Source organism: Pongo abelii, chromosome 10, assembly GCF_028885655.2.
Source record: "Pongo abelii isolate AG06213 chromosome 10, NHGRI_mPonAbe1-v2.0_pri, whole genome shotgun sequence".
Classification (NCBI taxonomy): domain Eukaryota; kingdom Metazoa; phylum Chordata; class Mammalia; order Primates; family Hominidae; genus Pongo; species Pongo abelii.
The window spans coordinates 88,713,908-88,731,974 of record NC_071995.2 but is presented as its reverse complement, the minus strand read 5'-3'; the positions used below and the strand labels follow the sequence as shown (position 1 = coordinate 88,731,974).

Genomic DNA, 18,067 nt, shown 5'->3' with positions numbered 1-18,067 from the left:
TCTGTGTGATACAGCATCTTGGATACAAGACAGGGAAGAAAAACTGAGACTAACATAAACCTAGAATCCTCAAAGTGCTACACCCTTAGTGAAAGGGCAAACTAGACAAATATTCTCCCCACTGGCACAGGAAAGTGGAAAGAAAGCTCATCTGTATTACTGTGGACTATAGAAGGAAAAAGAATAATCCTCAGAGGTTCCAGTTTTGTACCTCACATTGGTTTAGGGTTCAAATTTTCATTACCTATGTAATGTAAGTACCACCAATTCAAGAAATTAATATAAAATTTGTTAATAATTCTGAGGCTTCTTTTGCAGAACACAGTGCAAGCTACTACAAGGTTTTGTGACAGCAGGGAAAAATTAAGCCTTCCTAATGTGTGAGCTAACAATAAAAAATTAAAAGCAAAAATTAAAAGCATATGAGGAAAGAATCTGAGTGAGTTAAAAGACACATCTGATTTATAACCCCATGACCATGTTGTAATATCAAGATCACTCAAATAAGATACAAAATAAATGTAAAATTCATTAAAATGTAAAATAAAAATTGAAACCTTAGGGAAAAAGCGTGACATAATGAAACAATACATCTCAGAAAAGAACAAAATATATATTTTTAAAATGCAGTTCCATTGAAATATATACATGCATACGTTATAGAGAGACAGACACATTAATAGGTAGACATAGATAGCTGATAGAGATAGGTAAACAGCAGTCTATATTTAGCTGAAAAAGGGATAATTGAAATGGAAAAAATAGTTGAAAATATCACACAATTTCTATCAGAAGAAATTATGACATAAAAAAGAGATATATTTAAATGTGTTAAAAAGATCTAACATTTATCTAAATAGGACCAAAAGAAAATGACAGAGAGGCTGTAGAAAAATAAATGCTTAAGATGATAATAACTGAGAATTATTCAGAATTTATATTTAAATATATTATAATAAAGTAGGAAACAGAAAACAGACACAGAGAGAAAGAAAGAACAGGAACAAAAGTGAAAGCAAGACAGAGAATAAGAAAGATAGGAAGAGCTAAGAGAGAAACTGTTCAAAGCTATGAGAGAGTAGCAGTATATTACCCACAAATAAATGGCAATCACTCTTACAGAAAAGCTCTTAGTACTAGATGCTCTGATAAATAAGTTCCAGCTATATACCTTTACAAGAGGTAAAAACATAAAGTCAGAGAGTTTTGAAGTCAAAGAATGGAAATTATATATAAAGTAAATGAAAGTTGGTTATATTAATATCAAGCAAAACAGACATATGGACAAATAAAAGAAAAAAATTGGCAAAGCATTACAACACAATGTAATGCTCTGACCATGTGGGTAACTAACATTACTTCAATATACAAGACATATTTTGGCAAATATAGCAAATATATATACAGAAAAAATATAGTAAAATATAAAGCAAAAATTATAGGGAATTCTAGAAGAAAATCGTACTTCTCTAAAGTTATTGACAGATTATTTTGATTAAAAAGTAAAGTAACAAGAAAAAACAACAGCTAGAATATATACTAAGACATTGACATTATCCCACAAAAGTAAACATATACTAACCATATGATCCAACAATTTTACTTCTAGGTATATATTCAAAAATAATAAAAGCATGTTTTCACACAATGACTTAAACATGAATATTCATAGTAGTTTTATATGTAATAACCTAAACTTGGAAACAACTAAAATATCTATCAACAAAATAGTAAATTGGTGTTACATTCATACAATAGATTACTACTCAGCAAAAAAAAAGATGTATGCAACAACATAGATGCATCTCACAATAATTATGCTAAATTAAAGAAACTAGACCAAAACAGAGTACATTCTATATGAGTCTATTTATACAAAATTCTAGAAAATGCAAACTAACTGACAGTGAATAAAGGAAGCAGATTAGTTTTGCCTGGGGATGGGGGATGGGGGTAGAAGGATGGGAGAAACGAAATACAAAGAAGACAGATGAAAGTTTTTGGGATTGACACATGTTCATTATCTTGATTTTGCTGATGACTTCAGTGGTGTTTACATATGTCAGCACTTACCACATACACACTGTTTTGGAGTACTATTCAGCAATTGAAAAAAAAAAAATGAGATCCCGTCATTTGCAGCAACATGGACGGAGCTGGAGTATATTATGTTAAGAGAAATAAGAGAGACACAGAAAGATAAACTGTGTGTTCTCACTCATTTGTGGCAACTAAAAATTAAAACAATTGACTTCCTGGAGATAGATAGTAGAATGATGGTTACCAGAGGCTGGGAATGGAAGTCGGAGAAGTCAGAAGTGGGGCTGGTTAATGGATACAAAAATATAGTTAGCTAGAATGAATAAGATCAGATCTACTATTTGATAGCACAATGGGGCGACTACAGTCAACAACAACTTATTGTGCATTTTAAAATAACTACACATATAACTGGAATGTTTGTAACACAAAGAAATGATAAATGCTTGACATAATGGATACCTCATTTACCTTGATGTGATTATTCATTGTGTGCCTGTTTCAAAACATCTCATGTAGCTTATAAATTTGAGTCTCCCCTGCCTGGTGTTCCGTCACGCGTGGTCCTGCCCTCCTGAGACGTCAGCAGAGCTGGGGTTGGTGTTGGAAACACAGGCGTTCTTCACTTTCTGAATGAGCAGTGGCTTTCTAGAGAAGGCTCATCCTGGAAAGTCAGGGTGGGGCAGCAGGGGAGCTCTCTGGACTTATGCTCGGGGGTCCTCAGCCATCTCTGCCGTCAGGTGGCACCAACAGGATCAACTGTTATTTTTTGCTCATGGCTCAATGACCACTTTTTCCCAGGCTACTTGGCTTTCTTGTGGCTTCGCACGTTTCTTATCTGCATCTGCAGATAGACACAAGTTTACATCTATACTTTAGAAGCAGACAATGGAAGGAATAAAACCACATTCCTCATTTATTAAAGGGAATAAAATTAAATGTCTTATTATAAAATAAATAAATAAATAAATAAATTTGCATACCTACTATATATCCACAAAAATCAAAAATAAAAAATGGTTTAAAATAAAACAAATTTGAAAATTAAAAGAACACTTTTAAATGTGACATTTATCGTCAGTTTTACCTCAATAAAGTTGCTAAAAAAATATAACTGATTAATAACAGCTCTACAAATCATAATGTGTCATATCCAGCAAAAATACTAATCAGAAATTCATACTTTTAAAAGCACATAATAAAATGAGAAAGAGACTCAAAATTGATGAGCTAAGAATCTGCTGAAGAAGTTAGAAAAATAAATAATATAAACCCAAAAGAAAAATCGCAAAGGATAGGTTATATATTCAAAGGAAGTAGAAGGAAAAAATATGAGGTCTGCTAATATTAAGTTTTAGGAAAGCAGTGAGAAGCAGGAATTCTTGTACATGACTCCTGAAAGTGTTATTTGGAATAACCATTCAGGAAGAAAACTAGCTGAAGTGAAGTTAAAGATATGCATATCCTCGTTTCTTCCTAAATCTGTTTACCTTACAGAAGTTTTGCGCTGTACATGAGGATGCATATACACAGATGTACTTGTGCATATACAAATAATGCAACATTGTTTGTGATAGCAAAATAATTTGAAAATGTAATTGTCTTTAAATATGAGTGGAAAAATGAAAGTTCAGTCATAAAACAGAACATTATATAGCAGTTACAGCTAATAATATAGATCTATCAACATGGATAAATCTCTAAAAAATAATGTTGGGCAAAAACTCAAGACGCAAAACGAAATGTACAATGCTGGTGAATCATTTTTGCTTTCTGTAGATAATTAAGTATGTGACAAATGTTCAGGGTCATTGATGGGAATGGCACATGCTTTCTCGAGGACAGTGGGTACACGGGGGGAGGTAGGGAGGACAGACCAGCTGAATTTGCTAAATTTCCTTTCTATTTATTTTTTAACCCTGTAATGTAAACTAAATATGACAGAATAGATACAGGGTTGTTATATATCTGTATACTGTAGGATATTTTAAATTATTCAAAATTAAAATGTTTAATTTAAAAATATTTGAAAGGTATGCATAAATGTGTAACTATTAGAATGTTCATTGAGCATTGATTTTTTATTTTCAAAGAAACTAGAAAGAATATAAATGTCTAATCATATGGAAATTATTCAATAAACTGTAGTACGTTAATAGAATAAGATAATAATCATGCATTAAAATACTATAGTTAAATAATACTTGATAACATAAAATATGTTAAAAATAAAATAAAAAATAGATTAAGATAACTGAGTACAATATTATTCTCTCTATTACTACACTATTCTAACACTAATTATTAGAATAGTAATATAGTATTCTTCACGACATGTTCGTATATATGCATATCTACACACACGCACAACCACGTGGAAATAGTTATAGAAGGAAAGTGATCCGTTTCCTCAGGATCGAGGGCTTTTTCAGGACACAGGACTTTCAATGCCAAAACCACAAAAGTCTCAGGTAACTGAGACAGTTGACCACCCTATCTGGAAGATGCTGCATAAAGAATGAAAACGAGCAAAGTAAAATTTTAACTCAAAAATATGGCACAAGATGCAGTTGGAATTCCCTTACTGTGTGTGGGGAAACTAGCTATAATTTCTGCAAGTTGAGAACATAAAAAAGCTAGTTCTGGTGTTACCTGATAAGAACAGATAGAGTTTCTCATCGATTTTGTGAGCATAGCTGGACAGGTCAGAGAATATTAGAGCTGGAAAAGACATATCACAAGTCCTCTCTTTAGAGATTAAAAAACCAAAAAGTATGTAAAACAGTAGTTTACAACAACTGGTAATTTAGCCCTCAGGAAACAAGTGGCGATGTCTGGAGACATTTTTGATTTTCACAATTGAGGGTGCTACAGGCATCGCATTGGAAGAAGTCAGTAATGTTCCTAAGCATTCTAGAATACAGAGAACAGTTTCTCACAACAAAGAATTACCTAGCCCAAAATGTCAATAGAACTAAGGTTGAGAGACCTGGTTTAAGACATTTCCCCATTGATATCACAACTAGATCCTGACAAAGAAGTTTCCATTGTCCTGACCTTGTTCAGCATTCTTGTCACTATGTAACTTTGGAGGGCTGTTCTCTAAATGTCAAGCATGAAATGGACCTTTCGATTATTTCATTTCTTCCTGGATATAGTTTATATATACCACTCTCCACTTACACTTCTTCATTCTTTTGGGTATATTTGTATCACTCTCCTGAGTTAATCCATTCTAGACAAATATTATTCTTAAAAAACAGCCATCCATCAAGTCTGAAAAAAAATAAAACCTTATCTGAAAAACAAATTGGTTGCAATTGTAGATTCATCTGGTTCCTTGATATATATCTGTAATGCTGATTTAGTACTTCTGATAAGCATTTCCCCAACTGCATCTTTTTAGCAGCATTAGAAATAATGGCTAAAAGAAATGAGTCTTTTCATTTGCATTATCTACAGTTGGAGAGTATTTTAAATCAAATTGATTGCTAGGATATTTGTAATGTCCAAATGTTTGCTTGCTTTGCTGTGTACCATACAGAAAAGTAGTAACACAGAGGCATGCCATTAAACAGCCTTGTTGTTTTCTTTCTTTTTCTTTTCTTTTTTTTTCTTTAGTTTTATGAAGCTGCAATTAATAGAAGTAATTTAGCAGCTGTTAGGAGAAACTGCCTAGGATAGTTTGTGTTATGTATCCAGTGCTAGAGAATTTTTGCTCTGTTGTAGATCTTTATCTATACTTAGTTGTGTTTAGGATTTATGATAAAGCCGTGTTTTAATACCTCAATTATCATTCTGGTAAGAGAGGAAACATCGTAGTTTCCTCTTAAGAGAGAGTAATAACCTAGAGAGATAAGGAATATGACCTTGAAGTGTTTTTGTTCATGCATCAAGACTCAGTTCATGCATAAGTATGCTGAGGGAGTAATCAAGGTCGCTGTTTCTGTCTTCCGTGACTGCTGGGTGTTATTACCCAAATCAAGCACATTAAAGACATTGTGGAGGACATAGGAAAAGAAATGAGACTTTAAGTATATGCCTAAAAGGTATTTTTAACTTAAGAGTCTGTCTAACAGGGAATCATTTTTCTTTTGAGGAGCAATGGATGGTCAATATCAGTTATTTGCCAGAATGTAAGTTAAAAAGAGTGTGCCCTAGGTGGGCACTTTTGAACATAATTTTGTTTTTGAAAAAATAAAAATTATTTTACAATGAGAACTTCTCCATACCATCAAGAACATTGCTCTATTCAGATATTATATGACGTCAAAGCATTCCAAGTATTGCCAGAATTTAGTGCAGAGATGCAAATTTGTGAGTGGTTAATAAAAACCTCTTGGCTTAAGTAATACAGAAAGTAATGAGAAAATATCAACACGTGAGTTTAGCAAAATAAAGGCCTTTAATCTTATCTAGACACTCAGAAATTATTTGGCACAATCTCAAGTTAATCATTCTGTTTACAGGAAAATGAAGCTTTTAGTACAAAAGAAATTTTTTCCTCTTAATAAAGTGCAAGAAAAGAAAACAATTTTTCTTTTGTCCAATCATTGGAATGATTGGAATAAAGAAATGTGAATACCCACTGAAAAAGAATCTGGCTTTAAAAAATGGTGCCACTGAGTGTCCCAAAGTTTGTTTCTCTTGATGTCTTGAGATTTCAATGTGTGCCAGAATAACTGGGCTGTGGCCAAAAATTCAGGCTAGCATTGAGATTCTTTTCTACTGCTGTGAAACTGCCGAAGAGTGCAACTACAGGGGCTCTGAAATGTGCTCTCACTTTGCAATTGTAGGAATATTAATAGCTGATTTCATAACCATTCATTGTCTTCAGAAAACAGGTACTTTTTCTCTATCAAAGACCATTAAAAACAGTCATAACACACATATAAATACAAAATAACTTGTTGGTCATAGCAGCATACTTTGGATATTCATGCCCTCCAAATCTCATGTTGAAATGTGATCCCTAATGTTGGAGGTAAGGCCCAGTGGGAGGTGTCTAGGTTGTGGGGGCAGATCCCTCATGAATGGCTTGGTGCCCTTCTTATGGTAATGAGTGAGTTCTTTCTCTGAGTTCCCCTGAGACCTGGTTGTTTAAGAAGAGTGTGATATCTCTTTCTTCTTCTCTCTTGCTCCCGATCTTGCCTTGTGATATGCTGACACCCTCTTTGCAGGGCACAGTGGCTCACAACTGTAATCCCAGCACTTTGGGAGGCCAAGGTGGGCAGATCACGAGGTCAAGAGATTGAGACCATACTGACTAATATGGTGAAACCTCGTTTCCACTAAATATATATATATATATACACAAAATTTAGCTGGGCATGTTGGCACGTACCTGTAGTTTCAGCTACTTGGGAGACTGAGGCCGGAGAATCGCTCAAACCCAGGAGGCAGAGGTTGCAATGAGCCAAGATCGTGTCACTGCACTTCAGTCTGGTGACAGAGCGAGACTCCATATCAAAAAAAAAAAAAAAAAAATCTGCTCTGATTGTAAGCTTTCTGAGGTCTTTACCAAAAGCTGATGCCAGCGCTGTGCTTCATGTATAGCCTCCAGAACCATGAGCCAAATACATCTCTTTTCTTTATAAATTACCCAATCTCAGGTATTCCTTTTAGAGCAACACAAATGGAGTAACAAATAGTATAAACAATTTTTACCCAACAACATCATGCTTTTACTTTCAAGCAACCTATGAAAACATTGATGAATATATACAGAATGAATGAATTATTCATATAAATTTTAGGCTCATATATTACGTTGCAGATTTCACAAAAATTTCAGAAATTGGTTATTTACCTTTCAATCTTTGCTTTAGGCAAGATGAACCCCATTTATAGATGAAGAAACAGGTTCAAGACTGTTGCATGTTTTGCATAAGTCTACAAAATTAATAAATGCTTGGGATGAGAATAAAAATGGTGTCTTTTGTACTAATGTCTTTTATCTGACTGACAAATAAAAATTATACTATCTTTGGTGAGAGATAATATAATCTAGAACATCTACAATTTTTTCTTCTCAAATTCAGAAATCTGATAAAAATTATATATCATGCTAAAAAAGAGAACAATATATAAGAAAACAAAATAACAGGCAAAAGAAAGAGAACAGATGGTTTAGTCTTTAAAATAACTATAAAATAGTCAATAAAATAAACACATTAAGAATTTGAGCAAGGAATTAAAATCTATTTTTAAACAGGCAATTCTAGAAGGGTGCTATCCAATACAGTAACTACTAGCTACTTGTTGCTATTTAAATTTAAATTAATTCAAGTTAAGTAAAATTTAAAAGTCAGTTCCTTAGTTACACTAGCTGCATTTTAACTGCTCAGCAGTTAGATATGGTTGGTGGTTACCATGTTAAATAGTGCAGGTTACAGGACATTTCTATAATCCTAGAAAGTTTTATTAGACAACAATGTTCTAGAAATAGAAATTATAATAATTGAAATTAAGAAAGCCATAAGTGGGTGTCATATCATATGAAATACAGTAGAACAACAGGTTAGTAAACTGAAAAAAATAGCAATTTGTAAACATCTAAATTTGTAATGGCAGAGTGAGATCAACAGACCTTTCCCCCCAAAAAACAGCTATTAAAATGGATAAAATTATTTAAAAACAAAAACAAAAAACATCAATAAAGTCTCTGGATAGAGTCCTAAGGACATACAGAATATGGAGAAACTCTCTTAAAGAAAATCTACTAAATCTCAGTAAGAACAGTCAGAATCTGTGGCAATTGCACCATTACTTGTTCCCTTCCTTACACCCCACACCTGCTCAGACTTATGGAAACCCTACTCCTGGCACATGCAACCAAGAAGTCAGACACTCCCTCTACACTCAATTTTAAGTCTAAAGCTATAGTTTCACTGGTATTTCTCATACCTCTTAGCACTGTATAACAAAAGTATATTTTAGGTGAATAAGGCCAAAAAATCTGAAACTCTTTCCACACCTAGCACCTACTTACAGGGAAGAAGTTGTACTTCACACACAGTAGTCCAAGACTACTTGGGTCTTGACTACCCCTATGCAAGCTCACTTGTAGGATAGATTTTCAAAGCTTGATGAACAAGACAGTAAAGCAGGGGCTACCCTTGTACCCAGTGTTCACACTCCGGGAGAAGTGGATCTCAGTTTCAACCCCCAGTTCCTGTACAGTGGCACAGAGTTTCTGCCCAGTGGAAGAGACAGGCTATAAGAGGACAGATTTTCTTTAGAACAGTGAATCAAGCCTAAGGCCATACCACCCTGAATGCGACTGATCTTGTCAGAACAGTAAATCGAGAATTTCATGCTTTAAAGTCATGTCCAAGTATGTTCCCTCTCAAGAGTGATCAGAGAGGGAACATCCAAACTACTGATTATATATGTGGGAAAAAGGGTAAACTCTGAACTGTGACAGCAACCTTCAAGCCAGGCATACAAATTCAGTGGTAAAGGATAAAGATCTAACTGACTAAGATGACTAAAACACAGCCTTTGACCCATAAACAGCCTATGGTAACACAGGAATGGTAGCTGCTAAAAAATAAAACCAAGAGAAAAAATCTGAACAAGGTTATCGGAAGCTGCACATTAAGGAGGGAAATAGACTTCATAGAATTAGTTCTTTCAACTCATTAAACAAATAAACAAAGACCGAACAAAAACAATAATAATATTAATAATATTTCCAATGGGATCAGAACCAGTGTTGCTATATTATCTAAAATGTCCACTTTTGAACAAAAAATATCACAAGACATGCAAAGAAACAGAAATTATAACCTATATGTAGTAAATAAATGAAAGCTTTTTTGAGCCGAGACAAGTGTTAGATATAACAGAAACAAGTTTCAGAGAGCAAAGAAAGCCCTGTCTAAACAATTAAAGAAAATATAATAAACATTTTCCACTAAATAAAAATATAAACAAAGAAATAGAAATTACTTGAAAAGAACAAAATTAAAATTCTAACATTTAAAATTATAATCAATAAAATGAAAAATTATTGGAGGGTTCAATAGTAAATATGAACAAACAGAGGCAATAATCAGTGAATTTCAACATAAATAGATACAAATCAGACAATCTGAAAAAGAGAGAGAGAAAATAATGAAAAAAAAAACCAGAGCCACAGAGAAATGTGAGATACCAGTTAAAGCACCCACAAAAACAAAAGTAATAGAAGAAGTGAAAATGAAAAGGGGGCAGAAAAAATATTTGAAAAAATAATGGTTGACAAACTTCACAAATATGTTGCAAAATATTGATACATACATCTAAAAAGCTCAACAGATACCAAGTAGGATAAAAGCAGTAAATGATACAGATTGCTACCATAGTCGAAACTTTGAAAATTAAAAAGAAAATCCTGAAAGCAGTAAGAGAAAAAGTGACTCATCACAACCCTAGGATAAATTAACAGCTGACTTCTCATCAGAAACAATGAAAGCAGAAAGCAGTGGGATATCATATTTAAAGTGCTGATAGTGAAATAGCTGTCAATCAAGAATTTTAGATTAGGCAAAACTATCTTTCAAAAATTAAGGTGAAATAAAGACATTCCAAGGCTAGTAAAATATCTTAATATGTGTTCTTAGTAGACCTGCCTTACAAGGAATATTAAAATAAGTTCTTCAGGTTGAAATCAAGTAACAGAAGACAATAATTTAATTCTGTGCACAAATAACCAAAGAATGTCAATAAAAATCATTAGGTACATAATCACAAAAGATGATCTAATTACATATTCATTCTCCTTTATTCTCTTAACTTACTTAAAAAGTTATCGTAGGGCATTCTGGTTTTAGCTCTAACATGTAAAGAGGTTGAAATTTTTGATATATGTTTTTACAAGAAAAAGTTGAAAAATTAAAGACTTTAAAAATTCTTTTTAAATATTTGATATTAAAATTTAAATTTTAAAATGTTACTTGAAACAGAAGCCATCAGCCATAAACTGACCCATCCTGCAAAAAATTTTAAAAGTTCTTCAGGGTAAGAAAAATGATAAAAGTCATAAACTTAGATTTACATAGAGAAAGAAAGAGCATTGGAGAAAGAGTATATGAAGGTAAAATAAAAAATTTATTTTTCTTAATTTTAATTGATCTGAAAGATATCATTTAAGTAACAATAGTGAAAAGGTATTGGGGAATTAATAACATATGTATAAGTAAAATGAATGTTGGTAATGCCATAAATGATGGCTGTGAGGAATCGGTAAGACTATTAGAAGGAATGTGTACTAACTGTGAAGAGGTGTGGTATTATTTGATGGGAAACATAGATTATTTAAAAAGACATACTGAAAAATTTGGGAAAACTAATAAAAATATAAAGAAATTTCATATAAATGATATGCTAACAGAAGAAATAAAGTTGAATCACATAATTAATCAGAACTAGGTAAGACAGAAAAATCAGAGTGGAGGAGAAACAAAGAACAAATTTAATAAGTAGAAAATAGTTACAAACATGGTAGGATACTAATCCAATTATATTAATAATCAATTTGAATGTGAATTGTATAAATACATCAGTTAAAAAACAGAGATTGTCAGAGTAGATAAAAACAAGACCTAAACATATGTGGTCTATAAGAAACCAGATTTAGATGTAAAGATGCAGATAGGTTAAAAGTAAAGAATGAAGATCTATGTCAAACTAACTTTAGCCCCACCCCCCCAAAAAAATGGAACAGCTGTATTAATTCTAAAAAGCTGATGTCAGAACAAGCAAAATTTTTAGATATAAAAAGAAGCATTATAATGATAAATTGATCAATTATCCAAGAACACATAATAATTCTAAACATAAAAATGTTAAAAGGAAAGAATAAAGTTGGAGGAGCCATACTTCCCAATTTCAAAACTTACTACAAAGCTAAGCAGGAAAGTGGAGTACCGATATGAGAGTAGACAATCTGGTCAATATTCATAGGCTTGAGAGTTAGAAATAAACCCACAAATTTATGGTCAAATCACAGTCTACAAGGGAGCCAGGACAAATCAATGCGGGAAAGAAGCATCTTTTTATCATATGATACTGAGGCTTCTGGATATTCACATGTGAAACAATAAATTTGGACCTCTACCTCTCACCATATACAAAAATTAACTCAAAATTGACCACAGACCTAAATGGAAGATGAAAATTATAAAACTCTTAGAAGGAAACATAAAATTAAGTATTCACAGCCTTAGATTAGGCATGCTTATTTAAATGACAACAGAAACAAAAGCTATAAAAGAAAAATAGATTAATTTCACTTCATCAAAATTAAGAACTTTTGTGCCTCTTAAGACACCATGAAGAAGTTGTAGAGAGATGTCAAAGAATGGCAAAAAGTATTTGTAAATCACTTATCTGATAGAGACTTGTATTCAAAATATAAATAATGTTACAAATCAACAATAACAACAAAACCCAAATGACCCAATTTTAAAATGGGCAAGGTATTTGAATTGCTATTTCTACTACATATTGTATGGAGTACAATACACTTATGGAATGTTCTGCATATAAAATGGCCAGAAACAGTAACTCTATAGATACAGGGTTGATTAGAAGTTGCCTAGAGCTGGGAGTGGAAAGGAATTAATTACTGATAATGGGTAGAAGGTTTCTTTTTGGGTTGCAAAATGTTTTAAACTTAGATTGTGGTGATGGTTGCACAAGTTTATAAATATACTAAAAATAACTGAAATATACACTTTAAGTTGATGAATGTTATATTAATTATATCTCAATAAAGATGTGTTTTAAAAGATAATATGCAAATTGTCTCACAAAGGAAAAATTTAGAAAAAAACAGAAAAAAATTTATAGATACTGTATAGTAGGACCATCTTAATTTCAGCTTTTCTGTGTTCTCATTTTTGCCTCTCTAACACATTAGTTATTCAGAAAAACATATGTGTTAAAAAATACTTTGCTATTAATTTGAAGTTTTAAACATTGATACTGTTTTTGTATTATTTTACTATGGAGATATGAGAAATGTACTTTTGGCTATTGATGACTCTTTTGTTCTTTGGATGCTTTAAATGAAAGCTCATTCTCTGCGCAGTACAAAATAGTAAATAAATATGTTAAATTGCTGTATTACTTACATTACTTAAACCCCATTAAAAATATTTTTTGTTTATACAACCCAGAAAAGACAGAATGTTACAGACAATATGAATAACCAAATTGGAGTCTGCTGAAACTCTGATTATCACATTTTCAACTTTTAAGTTATATAAGATTTTAGTTTTATCTTCTTTGTTTTTAGCTTTACATATTAGATGCAATTTATTTTGCTTAATATAGTCAAATTTGCTTTGAAATGCTTAGACTTTTACTAATTTCTTTGCTCCGTATTTCTTTTTAAATCCCACAACCTGCCCCTTGGATCACTTCCCCTTTCACTGAAATACCACTTTAACACCTTATTTATTGCAGATCTATTGTTTATTCCTTTATTACAGAAATATATGTATTTCACCCTCATTCCCTAAAGAGAATCTGGATAAATACAAAAATTAAGTTGACAAGTTTTTCTTTCTTTCTTTTTTTATTTTAACCACACAGCTCTGAATCCTACACATCCTACTGTCTATTGTTCCTTTGGAGAATTCTGTTGCCAACCTAGTTTTTGTTCCTTTGTAGATAATCTACTTTCCTCTCGAGTTGCTATTAAAATATTTTCTTTATTTTGGGTGTTTTTCAGTTTCACTTTGATGAACCTAGATACTCATTTATTTTATTTATTGCTTAAGAAACATTATGTTCCCTATATATTCAGCAATTTTGATACCACGTAGCCACAGTGACTATTTACATAGATGATTGTGCACTGAGGTAAAGGGAATTCTCAGACAGTTCAAGGATTATTGGTCTAAGGACTAGAGTTGACATTTATATCTGGAGAACTGAAGCATCATCAGGGCCCCACTTTTAGAGTGGGGGCAAATAAATGGCAGTAGTGAATGAAGCCGTGGTCAAAATCTGGCTGGCAATGAGCCCACTGGGTCCACTGACATACCCAGTACTCAATTGTGCAGGTCCTGAATCTATAATTGGGATCAACATACTTGAAATTTGGATTGATCCCTACATTGAGTCTTTGGTCTGTGAGTTAAAACCCAGCAGGTAAGGAGCCAAATGAAAACCTCTGAAACTACACTTCACTCCAAACATGATAGTAAATTAAAAATAATTAGTAATTTAAAAATAATCATGCTTCAGAGGATGGTGGATATTTACCCCATCATATTTTCTATAGAAATTGGATGGACCTTGAAGAATAATTTTAGTCCATAGCAAGTTGAACTAAATAATATCCCTAATCACAGTTTCCATGCAAGATATGGGATTTTTCTTACAGCAGAATAATATGACCTTAGACACATGATATATGGCTCAATTATGGTCTTCACAAAATTCATATGTTGAAGTCTTTTCTCTTACTACCTCAGAATGTGACTGTATTGGAGATAGAACCTTTAAAACAGTGATTAATGTAAAATGAAGTCATATAGGTGGGCCCTAATCCAATATAGCTAGTGTCTTTATAAGAACACACAGAGGAATACCATGTGAAGACAGAGGGGAAAGATGGCCATCTGCAAGCTAAGGCAAGAGGCCTCTGGAGAAACAACCTTTCTGGGATCTTGATCTTGGACTTCTAGCCTCCAGAACTGTGAGAAAATACATTTCTATTGTTTGAACCACTCAGTCTGTGGTCTTTGCTACAGCAGGCTAGCAAACCTAGCAAATTAATACACAGTATGTAGTCCTTTAATCAATGGTGACTATGCTCTACTCTATCCCAATTTAAAAAGAGTGTTACAAACAGCTTGCATTTAAATGTAAGGGACAACAATAATCATTCATAATTTTGCTTTGGGGCTTTGTTATCTCTCCTAGTTTTTGTCATAATAAAGTCCACAGAGATTTGGACATCCAGTAGAACTTCACATTGATATCAATAACATCATACTGATTAGACAACATTAGAAAGTTGTAGCTAGTAGGTTAAAGGATTTGGAAAGGCACACAAATAGTGTGTCTATCTGTAGGACAGACAGTGAGAGATAGACCTTATGAAGATTCTGGGGCTTGCAGCACCAGTAAAGGATTTAAAGGTTCAGAGGTCAAGTGTATGTAAGAACATCTCCTCCTGAGTAAAAGAAAAATTGCAGCCTCTTGCACTGTATTAGTCTGTTCTCACACTGCTAATAAACATATACCTGAGATGGGATAATTTATAAAGGAAAGATGTTTAATTGACTCACAATTCAGCATGGCTAGAGAGGCCTCAGGAAACTTACAATCATGGCAGAAGGGGAAGCAAACACATCCTTCTTCATATGGTGGCAGGAAAGAGAAGAATGACAGTTGAGTGAAGGAGGAAACCCCTTATTAAACCATCAGATCTTGTGAGAACTTACTCACTATCACAAGAATACCATGGTGGAATCAGCCCCCATGACTCAATTACCTCCCATCAGGTCCCTCCCACCACATGTGGGGATTAAGGAAAGTACAATTCAAAATGAGATTTGCGGGGGAACACAGCCAAACCATATCATCCTGTCCCTGGCCCCTCCAAAATCTCATGTTCTCACATTTCAATAAGACAAGCATACCTTTCCATCTGTGCAGGTCTTAGCTCATTGCAGCATTACCCAAAATTCTAAGTCCAAAGTCTCATCTGAGACAAGGCAAGTCCCTTCTGTTTATAAGCCTGTAAAATCAAAAGCAAGTTAGTTACTCATTAGATATAATGGAGGTGCAGGCATTGGGTAAATACACCCATTCCAAATGGGAAAATTGGACAAAACAAAGGGGCTACAGGCCCCATGGAAGTCCAAAATCCAGTGAGGCAGTAATTAAATCTTAAAGCTCTAAAATAACCTCCTTTGAATCTATGTCTCACATCCAGATCATGCTGATGCAAGAAGTGGGATTCCATGGCCTTAGGAAGCTCCACCTCTGTGGCTTTGCAGAGTACAGCCCCCTCCTGCCTGCTTTCATGGGCTGGCATTGAGTGTCTGCCACTTTTCCAGGCACATGGTGCAAGCTGTCAATGGATCTACCATTCTGGGGTTTGGAGAACCATGGCCCTCTTCTCACAGCTTCACTGGTCCCTAACTGGGGACTCTGTTTGGGGGCTCTAACTCTACATTTCCCTTCTGCACTGCCCTAACAAAGGTTCTCCATGAGGGCTCTGCCCCTGCAGCAAACTTCTGCCTGGATATCCTGGCATTTCCATACATTTTCTGAAATCTAGATGGAGGTCCCCAAACCTTAATTCTTGACTTCTGTGCACACACAGGCCCAGTGCCACATGGAAGCTGCCAAGGCTTGGGGCTTGCATCCTTTGAAGCATTGGCCTGAGATGCATGTTGATCCCTTTTAACCACAGCTGGATCTGAAGCAGCTGGGATGCAGGGCACGATGTTACAAGGCTGCATAGAGCAGCTGGGCCCTGGGCCAAGCCTGCAAAATCATTTTTCCCTCCTAGTCCTCCAGGCCTGTGATTGGAGGGCTGCTGTAAAAGTATCTGACATCCCCTGAAGACATTTTCCCCATTGTCTTGGTGATTAATATTCAGCTCCTTGTTACTTATGCAAATTTCTGCACTGGCTTGAACTTCTCTCCAGAAAATGGGTTTTTATTTTCTATTGCATCATCAGGCTGCAAATTTTCCAAACTTTTATGGTCTGCTTCCTCTTGAATGCTTTGCCACTTAGAAATTTCTTCTGCCAGATACCCTGAATCATCTCTCTCAAGTTCAACATTCCAAAGATCTCTGGGGCAGAGACAAAATGCATCCCATCTCTTTGCATAGTAAGAGTTATCATATTACAGTTCCCAACAACTTCCTCATCTCCATCTGTGACCACATCAGCCTGGACTTTACTGTTCATCTCACTATCAGCATTTTTGTAAAAGCCATTCAACAAGTCTCTAGGAAGTTCCAAACTTTCCACATTTTCCTGTGTTTTTCTGAGCCCTCCAAACTGTTACAACCTCTGCCTGCTACCCAGTTCCAAATTTGCTTCCACATCTTTGGATATCTTTACAGCAGCACCCCACTCATGGTATCAATATACTGTATTAGTCCATTCTCACACTGCTAATAAAAATATACGTGAGACTGGGTAATTCATAAAAGGAAGAGGTTTAATTGACTCACAGTTCAGCATGGCTGGAGAGGCCTCAGGAAACTTACAATCACGGCAGAAGAGGAAGCAAGCATATCCTTCACATGGTGACAGGAAGGAGAAGAATGAGAGCCAAGTGAAAGGGGAAGCCCCTTATAAAACCATCAGATCTTGTGAGAAATTACTCACTGTCATGAGAATTCAATTACCTCCCACACGAGTCTCTCCCACCACATGTGGGAATTATGGAAACTACAATTCAAGATGAGATTTGGGTGGGAACACAGTCAAACCATATCATGCATCTTCTATTGCAAGAACGAAGCCTGATGCCTAGTAGGTCTCTTTGGGTTCTCATGACAACACATCTAGGAATACTCCTCTGGCTCACAAACTGGGTGACATAAAAAGCTGCCAATTTTATGTAGAACCTTGAGTACAAAAGGGCTCTGCAGCAGATCCAGAATGTAATATAATCAATCACACAGTTAGGTCAGGTAGTCTGAAAGACATGATGGTGCTATTGTCATCAGTGGTAGAAAAGATGCAGTGTAGAATTTATCCCAAGCCATAGAGGAAATATCATAATGACCTACCAAGTCATTAAATTGAGGAAGTCTAGCAGCATCCATTATAAAGTAGAAATGGTACAATCAGGATAAAACATGAGCAGTAAGTAGTAGAGATGATGAGTTAAGTTTTATGAGCAGATAGGCCCCCATGTGACTCACAATGGTTTCTTCAACACTCCCCCCTTGTTTCACATATATAGCCATATGCAGCTATGACTCGCTGAAAAAGGAGGAAAGAGGTCAGCTTAGTACATGGTTGAAATACAGTAGTAGCCTTGAAATACAGTAGCT

General features: G+C 34.5%; 1 long non-coding RNA gene across 1 annotated transcript; it reads right to left on the bottom strand.

The window, feature by feature from the left end:
- Nucleotides 1-547: 547 nt before the first annotated feature.
- Nucleotides 548-17,331, bottom strand: LOC134759472 (uncharacterized). Its single transcript, XR_010135694.1, has 3 exons — nucleotides 17,237-17,331; nucleotides 15,684-15,781; nucleotides 548-2,884 (listed from the first exon to the last, which is right to left on the bottom strand). It is a non-coding gene; the product is annotated as an uncharacterized LOC134759472 (long non-coding RNA).
- Nucleotides 17,332-18,067: the final 736 nt, after the last annotated feature.